The sequence below is a fragment of the Cannabis sativa genome, chromosome 6 (assembly GCF_029168945.1).
Source record: "Cannabis sativa cultivar Pink pepper isolate KNU-18-1 chromosome 6, ASM2916894v1, whole genome shotgun sequence".
In the NCBI taxonomy this organism is placed as follows: Eukaryota; Viridiplantae; Streptophyta; class Magnoliopsida; order Rosales; family Cannabaceae; genus Cannabis; species Cannabis sativa.
In genome coordinates, this window is record NC_083606.1 from 31,305,505 (window position 1) to 31,320,847 (window position 15,343).

Sequence of the window (15,343 nt, forward strand, 5' to 3'; positions counted from 1 at the left end):
TTATCTTAAGGTTAAATTCCTCTCTTTTGGGCCTTGTGTGAGAGTTGGGAGCCATAGAAGTGGGTACGACATACTGAACCCGACCCCTCACATGAACTACCCCAATTGTGAAGGCCCATTTGCCTGATTTAAATAACTGTACTAGGTTAATTATATTAGTTTGACCTAATAAAATTGAATTAGCAACATAATTAACTTTTAAAATATATGAAATTTATTTTCATTTTAATATTTTAAAGTTAATTTTAAGGAAAAACACTTTTAGTTTAGATATTATTTCTAGACAAACTATTTGTATTTTTCTTGTATTTAATTAAATATAGAATTTTAACTAACTAAGATTCTTTCTGGAGCTTGTTTAATTAAATATTCATATTTAAGTTATAAATTAGTTATAACAACTGATTTTTCTTATCTAACTTAAATTTGAATATTTGATTTAAATTTTAAATCAAGTTGAGGAATCCTAGGCATTAGTTATTAAAGATTCTTAAGATATTTTTTAAGTTAATATCTTTTCAAATATTAACTTAAAATGGAATATTTTAGATATTTTTTAGTTAATATCTTTTCAAATATTAACTTTAAAAAGATATCTTCAAATTAAGTGGTTACAACTTAATTTTTGATATTTAATTAAATCTAAATTTGAAATTATTTAAGTTTTAGATTTTTTTCTATCTAACTTAAATTAGATATTTTTCAAATTTTGAAAAGATACTTAGTCAAATAAGATATTTTCTAGATAGTAATTTCTAGACTACTTATTATTTCTAATATTTAAATAGGAAAATTATACTTTGTGAAATTAATTATTTAAATAATTAATTTTGGTACAATTTTATTAAGTATATTTTTCCTAGTATTAAATAGAAATTAATAATTAAGCCTTCTCTACACTTAATTATTATTTCTTGAATTTAATACATTTAATTAACTTGAAGAATCTAAATATCTAAGTTGATTTTCATCATGATACTTAAATATTTATTGATTTTTGGTGACACTTAATTAAGTAGAAAATTATTTTTAGGTTGAAATTTAATTTTTTTTTTCAACTTAAATTTAAATAATTTTCAATATATATATATTTTCCTTTATTTTCTTAATCAATTTCGAAATTTGCATTTTATTTATGCAATATTTCGAATTTTTTATTTTGAAAAATAGATTGAGTTGTAAATTAATTATTTATTTTAATTAATTCTTGGACCAACTACAATCAATGATTTTTTCATTTAATTGATTAATTTAGAATAAATGAATTTAATATATATATATATATTATTAGAAATTGAATTAACTAGTCAAAAGAATATCTAGATAGGTGATATTTTTGCTTGAAGTATTTCTTTTCTATTTTTATTATTTTTTCGAAAATTGTATATTTTATATACTTTAAATTTTCGAACCCAATAAATATATTCTCAAAGGAAATTTTTAAGTTGCTAATTATTTATTTAATTCAACTTAAATTAATTTCCTTAATATTTATATTTAAGATTATTACTAAGATGGAAATAATTAATTTTATTTCAATCACCATCTAAGTATAATTTTATAAATATTATATTAAATTCTTATTTTTGAATTTTAATTCTTAATTTAGAATTTAATGAGATTTATTTATTAGAATAATAAAGAAAATACATTTTAAATAATGAGCTTTATTATTATTAAGATATTTGATCTCCATTGTGGGTTTTACACCGCGTTTGTTTTAGTGAGTAATCCTCCCTAATGGAGGAACGTTCATTAGCAATTTCGCACCGTTTAATCTCGCATGATAAGTGGTTTGTAAGTGTTTTATATGGTATAGATCACCCTAATGGTGGCGACCATATTTGACTTGCAAATTGCGAAACAATGGTAGAAGCTCATCAGATAGAATAGCCTTGACTCTCGCCTAAACGGGACAACGCTGGATTCTGATCTTGATTGAATAAAAGGTTGCTAGAATGTTTAACATTTTAGATGAGCTGACAACTCTATTCAATGGATGGTAGCTTTGACTCTCGCCTAAACGGGACACTGATATCAGTTTGTTGAAAACCTTGGAAATTATTTAGGATTGAATTTTTAAGTATTTTCTCATATCATTCCTACTTGCTATGTGCTTATAATTTCTGAATTGATTTTGTGTTAAACCATTATTAATTTCTATTTGTTGATTTCTATTATTTTGTAGTATCCTGTTTTGTCAAAATGAATCCCATGTTATCACTGTTGACTGAAAATAAGCTGAATGGATCTAACTTTAATAAGTGGAATGAGAACATTAATATTGCTCTCATAGGAGAAAGTGCCTTGTTTGTTTTAACTGAGCCGTCACCTGAAGTGCCTGGGGATAATGCATCCAAAGCTGTGAAAGAAAAGTATGAGCGTTGGCAGAAAGCAAATGACAAGCTCTATACTTTATGCTTTCTAGCATGGTTGACACCCTCAAAACTCGGTTTTCTAAAACTGAGAAGGCTGCTGAAGTTATGACGAAGTTAAATGAGCTATTCGGTAAGGCATCGCTTCAGTCACGCTTTGACGCGACTAAGAAGTACATTAATGCACAGATGGAACCTCATCAAAACGTGCGTGATCATGTTCTCCTCATGTCCAGTTATTTCCAAGAAGCCCAGGATCATGGTGCTGAAATGGACAGTGCTACTCAAGTTAGTCTTATCTTGAATAGCCTGACTCCAGCATTTCTACCATATACATCAAATTATGTCATGAATAAGAAGGAAATTGACTTCCATGAATTAGTCAATGACCTTCAAACTTATGAAAATTTGATTGGAGGACCCAAGAAGAAAGGGAGTAAACCTCATAATCCTGGAAATGGTAATGGGACGATAAAACCTGAAGCAAATGTTGCCTCTGCTTCAAAGCCCAGATCGAAGAAGAAGTGGAAGACCACCAAGAAGCGAACAAAAGCCATGAAAAAGGCTGCTCCTTCTGGTGATGCTACACTTAAAGGAAAGTGTTTCTACTACAATGAGAAAGGTCATTGGAAACCCCAGTGTCCTAAACTTCTTGCAAGGAAACAAGGTATTTCCATTTATAAACTTTAAGAGTTTAGTGAATTGTTATCCAATTGGATTTATGATTCTGGACTAACTTTGTTTATTTGTTTTCTTCTTCTTATAGGCCAAGCTACTTGAACTCAATTGAGTTGGATCAGAAAGCTGGACCAAGGGTGAAATCGTCCAGATGAAGATGAAGCTCTTCATTTTTGAATTAATTGTTTTAGTTTAAAGACAATTTGGATTTCAAATTTTAGTTAGGGATATTTATCCCTGTTTCTCTCATATTGTTGCAATACATTTTTTATTAATAAAGTTTTTTTCGAAATTCCCTATTGCAATTAATGAGATTGAGCTTCATTTAATTTATCTTCATCAATTATTACCACATTATATTTGTATGATTGTATGTGTAAGTGTTTTTATTATTGATGCAAATTCTATAATATTTACAACTCTTCATAGAGTTATATTAAATAAACAATAGAAATTATTTTTATGTTTATCAATAATTGTTAATTCTCATACAATTATTAAGAATTTGTTTAATAAAAGGATCTTTTGATCTGATAGGGGTGGAGAAAAGTTAAGAAAACTATGCAGTTCAACGATCTTTTATATCTAATGAACTCTAGATAGTATTCAACTCCACATAAACTCTATCACACTAAGAGAATCATGATCTTTACAACCTTTAGGGGTGGATCATAATCTCTATATACTTAGGGGTGGAGGTTATCCATAGTACCCTATATGTATATTCTTAGGGGTGGAGTCCATTCCACAATTCCCTATGAAACACATATCTTGTTTAAACATAGAAGTAATATAATGAGTCAGCTATTGTCAATATAAATTCTTGATCTTGATTGTATGTTCCATTTCGATTTTACTATTGTAAGTAAAAGCATGATACCTTTGAAAGTTCTTTGTTAAAGTTTCACACTACCTTAATTAGTGGGAGAATTTTAAAGTTCTATACCCATCTTCATTAGGTTGATAATTGTGATAGGTACTTAAGAACACTACTGAAAAGCAAATCTAACCATTCACATGGATAGGAATAGCTTATCAGAATTATGAGAATAAGATAAAGAACTCTAGTTCAGTCCATTCGAATGACTTGAACCAAGAATTCTTAATCCTCATAAAATTTTATGGTATCTTAATTTTGATTACTTTATCTCTGGCATGTATTTTTCACTTCAAAATACTAGTCTGCTATGTTGATGGCTTAGTCTTAACTTAAAGTTTTAGACTAATACAAAAGTCACAACTAGGTAACTCTCCAAACAATCAGAGGTTAAAAGTATTATTTAACCAGACATCTGCTATTGAGTGGGAGCTATCTGAGATGTAATCAAATAGGGAACATTAGAAGATATTCAAGAAAGATTTATAAAAGTGATCTATATGTCAGATATTAAGGAACTGTGTATCAGTTGTCCTTGTATCTCACCATCTAATTTCGATTTCTATGAGATGGTGCTTACTTTGGGGGTGGAGGAATTGTTGAATAATAATTCAAGCTCTACCAGAGAAGAACTATAATTTGGTCTATTCGAAAATTACAGAAAGTTATATTACTGAAGAAAAGTCTACACTGTATTATCTCAATTACATATTTTAAAATATGAGAGATATGTCTTCTGTTAATTCAGATGTACTTTCAAAACAGTAAAGATTTCAGTATCCCTTGATAAGTAAAGCATATAGTAAAGGATGTTTCATAAGTGTATTTATGAACTAGTTTCAAGAAGTTTGGGTGGATTCAAATATACTACACTTGATCTGAAGATCAAGACATCAGATTGACCTATTTGCACAGTTTGTTTTATATTAGTGCAAGTGGGAGTTTGTTGGGTTTTATGCCCTAAATAAAACTCTTTACAATCTGATTAGTTATCAATATAAGAAATTTGAAGTGATTGATGTTTGCATGAATTTTACATGCTAATGGTTTAATATGTTAAATATGTTTATTACATTCATACACACAAAATCAGTTAAATCCAGATCATATATTTATTCACAATTACAGTATCATCAACACAGTGGAATGTGATTGTGATCATATGAATCAAAAGTTTTGGTCCCTGTTTCATCAGTGTTATTGGATTTACACTAATGTGATAATCAGCGATGATGTATACTTACACTTGGAGTAAGTGTTATGTTCTTTCCAGGACATTAGTAAAGTATACTAGTTTCGAATGTATGGAGTATACATTGGACTGGACCGATATTGCAACTAAGTTAAGATATTACAAACTTACCGTTATACATATCTTTCCAAGTCAATATCAGTAGTTGATCTTAAGATTAAAAGAATCTAAATCCTGATATGCTTGGGCTCAACTCAGGAGTGCTATTCATGTTCTTTGACTTATTAGTTAAGCCTACTTTCGGGTCAGGGTGAAACGTATATTTTGGGAACATGATAGTATGATTGAGTGGGAGTGCTGAACATAAATATGGAATCTATAGCTTCTACTGGTGTATAGAAGTCAAGTGATGATTCCCTTCGAGTTTAGCAAATAGAAGTAAATGGATGAGCTCTTGTTTAACTGACTAATTATTATATCACTAAACACCATTTACAGGTAGCTAAGTGTTTTAAGGGGCAAAATACATTGAGGGGTGAGAACGATAAAGAAATCCCATCTCGATGTAGATCATCTATATAGAGGATCATTAAATCACAATAAGATTATAACAATGGTTAAATGAGATAGTATATTGATATCGTGGAACATACAATATGCTCTATATAAGTCTGAGAGTGCAATTCTAAGTTCTAAGAGTGGATTCAACGAAGAATTAATAAGTAGGAATTTACTTGGTAAATTTGGTTCACTTATTGGAAGCTCAGCATATAGATCCATGGTCCCCATTCTAGTTGAGAACATTCTGCTTGTAAGACTCATTAATTGATTCGTGATTGATCAATTATAATTCTAAAGTTAGACTATGTCTAATTTTATGAATTTTCACTAAGCAGGGGTGAAATTGTAAAGAAAAGAGTTTTCTAGGTTTATTTATTTATTAATGGACTTTATATGTCTAATTAATAATTAAATTAAATGACAATATTATTTAATAATCTATTTTAGTTATATTAAATAATTAGTTTTGGCATTTAAAAGGTTAGAATTGGAAAATTGGCATTTTTGAGAAAATAGAGATAAAATTTGATGAAATTGCAAAATTAAGTGAGGCCCAATAACACACCATGGCCGGCCACTTAAGTTGATTTTTCAAATTAATTTTTTCATTATTTTAATGCCAAATAAATCCTAACCTAAACCTAGTAGTTGCCTATAAATAGAAAGTGATGGCTGAGTCTCATAACATGCTTTCATTAGTAATCTGACAGAAATTTCTCTCTTCAGAAAACTGAGCCTTCCCCACTTTCTACACCTTGGCCGAAACCCTCTCTCTTTTCTTCTTCATCTTTTTCGTGACCCTAGTGAAAGAGTAAGTGCCCACACACAGCAAGCAGTAACTCAATCATAGATTGGAAGACTGTGAAGGATCAAACTTGAAGAAGAAGGACATTCGGGCTCAGATCTTGATTATACTCTGCTACAGAAAGGATTCAAGGGTTAGAGATCTGAGTGGAAGGAGACATTAATTTCGCTGCATCAAATGTAAGGTTTTCTTAACTTTATATGTGTTTAATTTATCGTTTTAGAAAGTTCATATTTAGGATGTTTAAACAACATACTTGTGAGTAGATCTAAGATCCTGGTAAATAATTTCCAACAAGCACAATGGAATATAATGTTAATTATATGTTTGAAAGTTTATTCCCTGATTTCTCAGAACACTGGATTTAGACTGACATGGTATAATCAGCGATAGGTATTCTTACACCTTGGAAAAGTGTTATGTCCTTTCCAGGACATTGGCAAAGTTTACCAGTATCGGATGTATGGAGTATACATCGGAAGGGATCGATATTGAACTTTGATTAGATATATTAAAACTTACCGTAATATCTATTCAGTTTATTATCACCTGTTGATCCTAGATCAAATGATCTTAATCCTGATACGGTTAGGTTCGATCTCAAGAGTACTATACATGTTCTTTGATTTGTTAGTTAAGCCTACTTTTGGGTCAGGGTGATACGTATATTTTGGGAATATGATAGTATAATTGAGCGGGAGCGCTACCATAAATATGGAATCTATAACTTCTATAGGAATTTAAAAGTGAAACGATGATATCCTTCGAGCTTGGCTAAACGAAAATAAATGGTCGAGTACTCATTTCACTTAGCTGAAATATCATTTATACAGGGTTAAGTGTTTTAAGGATAAAATACATTGTAGGGTGTTCGGTAATTTAATCCCTTTACAGTGTAAATCATATATATAGAGGATCATTGATCAAATTAGGATTATAACAATGGATAACTAATGACGTATCTATATCGTGGAACATATAGAGCGTTCTATATGACTGAGAGTGCAATTCCAAGTTCTAAGAGTGGATTCAATAAGGAATTAATAAGTTAAGGAATTTACTTGGTAAATTCGGTTCCACTTATTGGAAGCTCGGTTATATAGACCCATGGTCCCCATACTAATTGAGACCATACTTCTTGTAAGACTCAGTTAATTGATTTCAATTAATCAATTATAATTCTAAAAGTTAGACTATGTCTACTTTATGAATTATTACTAAGCAAGGGCGAAATTGTAAAGAAAAGAGATTCTAGGTTTATTTATTAATTAAGAGACTTTATATGTTTAAATTAATAAATATATTAAATGGCAATATTATTTAATAATTATTTTTAAGTTATTAAATAATTAGAATTGGCATTTAAAAGGGTAAATTGGAAAATTGGCATTTTTGAGAAAATGGGAATGAAAAATAACAAAATGGGAAAGTTGCAAAGTGAGGCCCAATTTCCTTATATGGGCCGCCCACTATGCATAGGCTTTTACCATTTTATTTTTCCATTATTTTAATGTCATACAATTCTAACCTAAACCTAGAGGGCATTCTATAAATAGAAAGTGTTGGCTTCAGGAAACTCATGACTTTGAACATTTGTTTCCTTCAGAGAAAAGCCAAGCCGCCCCTTCTCTCTCTTTTCTTCTCTTCTAATTTTGAAATTCCCTTGAGTGATAGAGTAGTGCCCACACACATCAAGTGGTACCTCAATCATAATATGTAAGACTGTGGAAAATCAACATCAAAAGAAGGAGAGAAAGAGATCCAGATTCAGATCTTGATAATGCTCTGCTACAGAAAGGAATCAAGGGCTACAGATCTGAATGGAAGAAGTTATTATATTCCGCTGCATCCAATGTAAGGTTTTCTTAAACTCTCATGTGTTTATTTCATTGTTTTAGAATTCATATTAGGTTGTTAATGAAACATACTTGTTAGTAAATCTAGATCCTGGTAAAATATTTCCAACAATTGGCACCAGAGCCATGGTAATGATTTACTTTCATGTAATATGAATTAAAACGATGTTTTATAGTTTTTTTTGTGTTGATTTGGATGGTTTCATGTTGGTTTATGTGTTTATGTGATGAATGTATGTGTTGTACGAATTTTTCCATGAATTTTTTTTTTCTATTTTTAAAAATATTTTATTTGGATTCCTTGTGAAAAATTAAGCAATTTTTGTTTTTACGGAACTCGATTCCGATAAAAATTGAGAAAGTTATATTTTTTGGAAAAATGGGATTCAAGGCTGTCGAGGGTGGTGCTCATGCGCGCGCGTATGACAAGCAGCACGCCTGTGCGTCCGCCCACCAGAGACCCTGCAAGCGCCGAGAAACTCGGCGCCCCTCCCTCGTCCGCACGCGTAACCAGCTGCTAGCAGCCTCCTGGGCTGCGTGCATGCAGCCCCTCCTGGGCAGATACCCAAAAATTGCAATTTTTGGGGTTTTTCCCCAAAAATCCAATTTTTTCATGGGACTGTTTCCCAAAATTCATTTTTCCAATTTGAAATATTTATAAATTGAAATATTTCTAATTTTAAAATATTTTCAATTAAGAATTTTTCCAATTTTAAATATTTCCATTTTGGAATATTTCTAATTTTAAATATTTCCTATTATGGTCAGATTTAAAAATTTGTTAACTTCTTTAATATTTATTTATTATTTAATTATAAGATTAGATATTTTGATATTTAACATATTTTAAATTAAAAGATAACGTTGTCTTTTTATTTAAAATATTATATTAAAATTATCTTATATGACAAATTAAATAATTAATAAATTTAAAATTAACATAGATATTTTTATAGATACACTGACCATAATATTTTCAAATTCAAAATTTGTTATTTTGTTAAATATTTAATTATTTATAAATTATAAGTTTAAAAATGATATTTTCTATATATATCATTTTTTTCCTTATTGGAAATTTATAAATCATATCTTAAATATTTAAATAACTTAGATATTTTGTAGAACTTTGAATATTGCTTTATTTAGATATTTTGACATATAATTATGGTAGTTGTTATTTATTAATTATTTAACCAAATCTATTTTAAAATTGGCTTATTTTATTAAATTATAAGATTTGAAAGTGATATTGAAGATTCTTTCTTTCAAATCATTGATCTTATTTGATATTTAATTTAATTTGATTCAAATAAACCTAGATATTTTAAAATTAGTTTCCTTTATTTTGAAATTTTTAGGGTTTGTTTTAACAACACTAAATTTTCAAAATTTATTTGGTTAGTTTAAGAATAATAATTTAATTATATTAATATCTTATTTCACATTTGTTACATGGACAATGTTTATTTATTTAACTTTATATTGTTTATTCAATTTTTTTTTTAACAAACCTATTATTTATCTGATCTAAATTGCTATGATTAACTTGTTGACAGATCCAGTGATATGATTTTAATCATAGTCTAATTGTCAATAGATCTTATAAATAATTTGTAACAGGTAAATTTTGTACTTCTTTCATCTGTGTAAACCTAGTAACATGATAGGGCCCATCCAAATCATTTGACTTGTGTGACCCTATATGTTTGCTATTCGGCTTAGATGCATATAGGAAGCCCATTTAAGTTTTACTAAGTAAATGGACTAGGTTGCTAAAATAAAATTTGACATAAGTAATTTTATTTAGGCCCAATTAGATTTGGGCTTATTCAATGAATAACAATTATTTATCTAAAGGTTAAATTCCACTCTTTTGGGCCTTGTGTGAGAGTTGGGGGCCAATAGAAGTGGGTACGACATATTGAACCCAGCTCCCCCTCACATGAACTACCCCAATTGTGAAGGCCCATTTGCCTTATTTAAATAATTGTATTAGGTTAATTATATTAGTCTAACCTAATTAAAATTGAATTAACAACATAATTAACTTTTAAAATATATGAAATTTATTTTTTATTTTAATATTTTAAAGTTAATTTTAGAAAAACACTTAGTTAATGATATATATATTCTAAATAGTTATTTCTATACTAATTATTATTTATAATATTAAATAAGGGAATATCATTGATTGTGAAATTAATTGTTTAATAATTAATTTTGGTACAATCTAAGTTTAATATATTTTCCTAGTATTAAACTAGAATTAATAATTAAGTTTCCTCTATACTTAATTATTTATTTCTTAAATTTAATACATTTAATTAAATTAAAAATTTCAATATCTAAGTTGATTTTCATCATGATACTTAAATATTGTTATTTTCATGTTATTTAATTAAAGTTGGAAATTATTTTAAGTTTGGAATCTTATTTCAGAATAACTTAAATCTGAATAATTTTCAAAATATATTTTATTTTATTTTATTAATCTTTTTCCCACAATTTCGAAATTGCATCACTTTGATGCAGAAATTTCGAATTTTATTTGAAAAATAGATTAAAGTTGAAAATTATTTATTTTGGACCAACTTAAATCAATGATTTTTTCAATCAATGATTAATTAAAATAAATGAACTAAAATATATTATAATTAGAAATTAAATTAATTAGTCCATGAAAGTCTAGATAGATATTATCTGTTTTGCTTGAAGTATTTTTCTAGTGATATTTAATTAAATAGAAAATTAATATTTAAGTTGATTCTTAATCATGATACTTAAATATTTGAAATTTTTCTTAAATATTTAATTAAATAGGAAAATTATATTTTTTGTTGAAAATTAATTTTTATTAATTAATTTTGGGCCAAGATAAAATTAGAGTAATTTTCCAGGATTTATTTTTATTTTATTTTAAAGCATTTTCGAAAGTAGTATTCTTATACACTTCATTTTTTCCGAAATGCAATATATACTTATAGAAAATTAAATTTGAGTTGTAAATTAATTTAAATTAATTTTGAAACAACTTAAATTTAATAATTTTCTAAATATTTATGGAAATTATTACTAAGATGGAAATAATTCACGTTATTTTCATATCCATCAAAGTATAATTTATAAATATTACATTAAAATTTATATTTAGAATTTTTTATTCTAAATTGGAAATTTTAATTAAATAAATATATATTTAAAATAAATTGATTAAAAAAAATAAATATTAGAAGAAAATACAACTTTCATTAAGTAATGAGCTTTATTATTATTAGGATATTCGATCTCCATTGTTGGTTTTACATAGCTATTGTTTTAGTGAGTAATCCTCCCTAATGGAGGAACGTTCATTAGCAAGTTAGCACCGTTTAATCTCGAAAGATAAGTAATCTTGTAAGTTTTTTATGTAGTATTGATCACTCTAATGGTGGCGACTTATATAAGATTTGCAAGAATATGAAACAATGGTGGAAGCTCATAAGATAGAATAGCCTTGACTCTCGCCTAAACGGGACAACGCGGATTCCAATCTTATAAAAGGTTGCTAGAATGTTTATCATTTTAGATGAGCTGACAACTCTATTCAATGGATGGTATCACTCACTCTCGCCTAAACGGGACACTGATATCAGTTTGTTGAAGACCTTGGAAATTATTTAGGATTGTATGTTTTAGTATTTTCACTTATCATTCCTACTTGCTATGTGATTAATAATTACTGAATTGTGTATGAATTTATATTGAACCATGTTATTTTCTGTTATTAAATTGTAGTTTAATTTCGAATCTTCATTGTTGGTCTAACTTGGTTTGTTTTTCTAATGAGATAAATCCCTAATGGATTTTCACCATTAGACTAACATAATAGTGTGAGATCTCGAAAGATAAATATTGTATATGCAACATCTAGCTGTTCATCAATTGATGACACGTTAGACTAGTATTTTACAATATGAAACAAGAAGATTGTATAAATAAGATTCCTTTGACTCTCGCTAATCGGAGCATCGTTGGATTCTTATTTAAAACGAAATTATCCTAATTCCTCTTAGCTTATTCATTTCGAATTAGCTCAATGACATATCATTGGATGAATGGTCTATAAATCATATAAAGTCATTCCATATTTTCTCTTAAGAAATTAAATGATGCATATGATTATATTCCCGAAATTCTATCCCAAAATGATATAAATCCTCAATCTTAGAAATCTCCTACTTGTATAGGCCAATCTGTTAGGTTTTATGCCCTAAATAAAACTCTTTACAATCTGATTAGTTATCAATATAAGAAATTTGAAGTGCTTGATGTTTGCATGAATTTTACATGCTAATGGTTTAATATGTTTAAATATGTTTATTACATTTACACACAAAATCAGTTAAATCCAGATCATATGTTTATTCACAATTACAGTATCGTCAACACAGTGGAATGTGATTGTGATCATATGAATCAAAAGATTTGGTCCCTGTTTCATCAGTGTTATTGGGTTTACACTAATGTGATAATCAGCGATGATGTGTACTTACACTTGGAGTAAGTGTTATGTTCTTTCCAGGACATTAGTAAAGTATACTAGTTTCGAATGTATGGAGTATACATTGGACTGGACCGATATTGCAACTAAGTTAAGATATTACAAACTTACCGTTATACATATCTTTCCAAGTCAATATCAGTAGTTGATCTTAAGATTAAAAGAATCTAAATCCTGATATGCTTAGGCTCAACTCAGGAGTGCTATTCATGTTCTTAGATTTATTAGTTAAGCCTACTTTTGGGTCAGGGTGATACGTATATTTTGGGAACATGATAGTATGATTGAGTGGGAGTGCTGAACATAAATATGGAATCTATAGCTTCTACTGGTGTATAGAAGTCAAGTGATGATTCCCTTCGAGCTTGGCAAATAGAAGTAAATGGATGAGCTCTTGTTTAACTGACTAATCATTAGATCACTAAACACCATTTACAGGTAGCTAAGTGTTTTAAGGGGCAAAATACATTGAGGGGTGAGAACGGTAAAGAAATCCCATCTCGATGTAGATCATCTATATAGAGGATCTTTAAATCACAATAAGATTATAACAATGGTTAAATGAGATAGCATATGATATCGTGGAACATACAATATGCTCTACATAAGTCTGAGAGTGCAATTCTATGTTCTAAGAGTGGATTCAACGAAGAATTAATAAGTAGGAATTTACTTGGTAAATTTGGTTCACTTATTGGAAGCTCAGCATATAGATCCATGGTCCCCATTCTAGTTGAGAACATTCTGCATGTAAGACTCATTAATTGATTCGGATTGATCAATTATAATTCTAAAGTTAGACTATGTCTAATTTTATGAATTTTCACTAAGCAGGGGTGAAATTGTAAAGAAAAGAGTTTCTAGGTATATTTATTTATTAATGAACTTTATATGTCTAATTAATAATTAAATTAAATGACAATATTATTTAATAATGTATTTTAGCTATTAAATTATTAGTTTTGGCATTTGAAAGGTTAGAATTGGAAAATTGGAGTTTTTGAGAAAATAGAGATAAAATTTGATAAAACTGCAAAATCAAGTGGGGCCCACTACTATACCTTGGCCGGCCACTTAATGAGGTTTTTCAAATTAATATTTTCATTATTTTAATGCCAAATAATTCTTAACCTAAACCTAGTAGTTGCCTATAATAGAAAGTGATGGCTCAGTCACAACATATGCTTTCACATGCTTTCATTAGTAATCTGACAGAAATTTCTCTCTTCAGAAAAACTGAGCCTTCCCCACTTTCTATACCTGGCCGAAACCCTCTCTTCTCTTTTCCCTTCATCAATTTCGACCCTAGTGAAAGAGTAACTGCCCACACACAACAAGCAGTAACTCAATCATAGATTGGAAGACTGTGAAGGATCAAACTTGAAGAAGAAGGACATTCGGGCTCAGATCTTGATTATACTCTGCTACAGAAAGGATACAAGGGTTAGAGATCTGAGTGGAAGGAGACATTAATTCCGCTGCATCAATGTAAGGTTTTCTTAACTTTATATGTGTTTAATTTATCGTTTTAATTAGAAAGTTCATATTTAGGGTGTTTAAACAACATACTTGTTAGTAGATCTAAGATCCTGGTAAAATAAATATTCCAACAAAATCATAGAGCTAGATTAGTAGTGGTGGTCCAAGAAAGAATTACTAATTATACAGTTACACTTTCACAAGTGTTTCATAACCATTTTCTTTCAATGGATTTAAACTGTATGAGTTTAGTATTCTGTGACCAGAATCCACTTGCACTATTCTAAGAACTCTTTGTTGTAACTAAACCTATGTCATCAAAAGATACAACCACATTTTATAAATCTATGACATTTGTATCTTGTTCTTAGTGGTTTTGACAAGATCAATCTTTGCAAAGAGTTAATATGCCTATATCCACTGAAAGTAAGTTCATCTCTGTAACGCCCTAAATAATTAGGCACGCTACCCAAAATGTTTATAAAACCTAATCCCCTAATCGGGATTACTAATTAAAATAGCGCAGAATTTAAACTTTTATATTAAACAGAATGAAAATAAACTTGTAATATATATAAACTTTTCAAAATAGTTGGGATCCCAAAAATATTTACAAACATATTACAAGTTCTTTCTTACTAGTCGACCTAAGTGGCAAAACTGAATACAAAAGTCAACACTGTTAGACCCATAACCCGCTTGGTCTGAAGTGGCGTGAACATGTACATTCTTCGTCCTGCTCCTGAAAACTCATGGCTGATCATCTAATGCCTTACCCTTTCCTGCATAGTAGAGCACCCGTGAGCCAAGCCCAGCAAGACAGTATAAATCATAACAAATATAATATGCTCATTCACATATGTCTGTATAGCACAGACTTGATCATTATATCAACATGCCCATTTATGTCTACGAGGCGTAGACCTATGTGCTGCGCTCACATATCTAATTAAATTTACGTGACGTAGACCCACGTG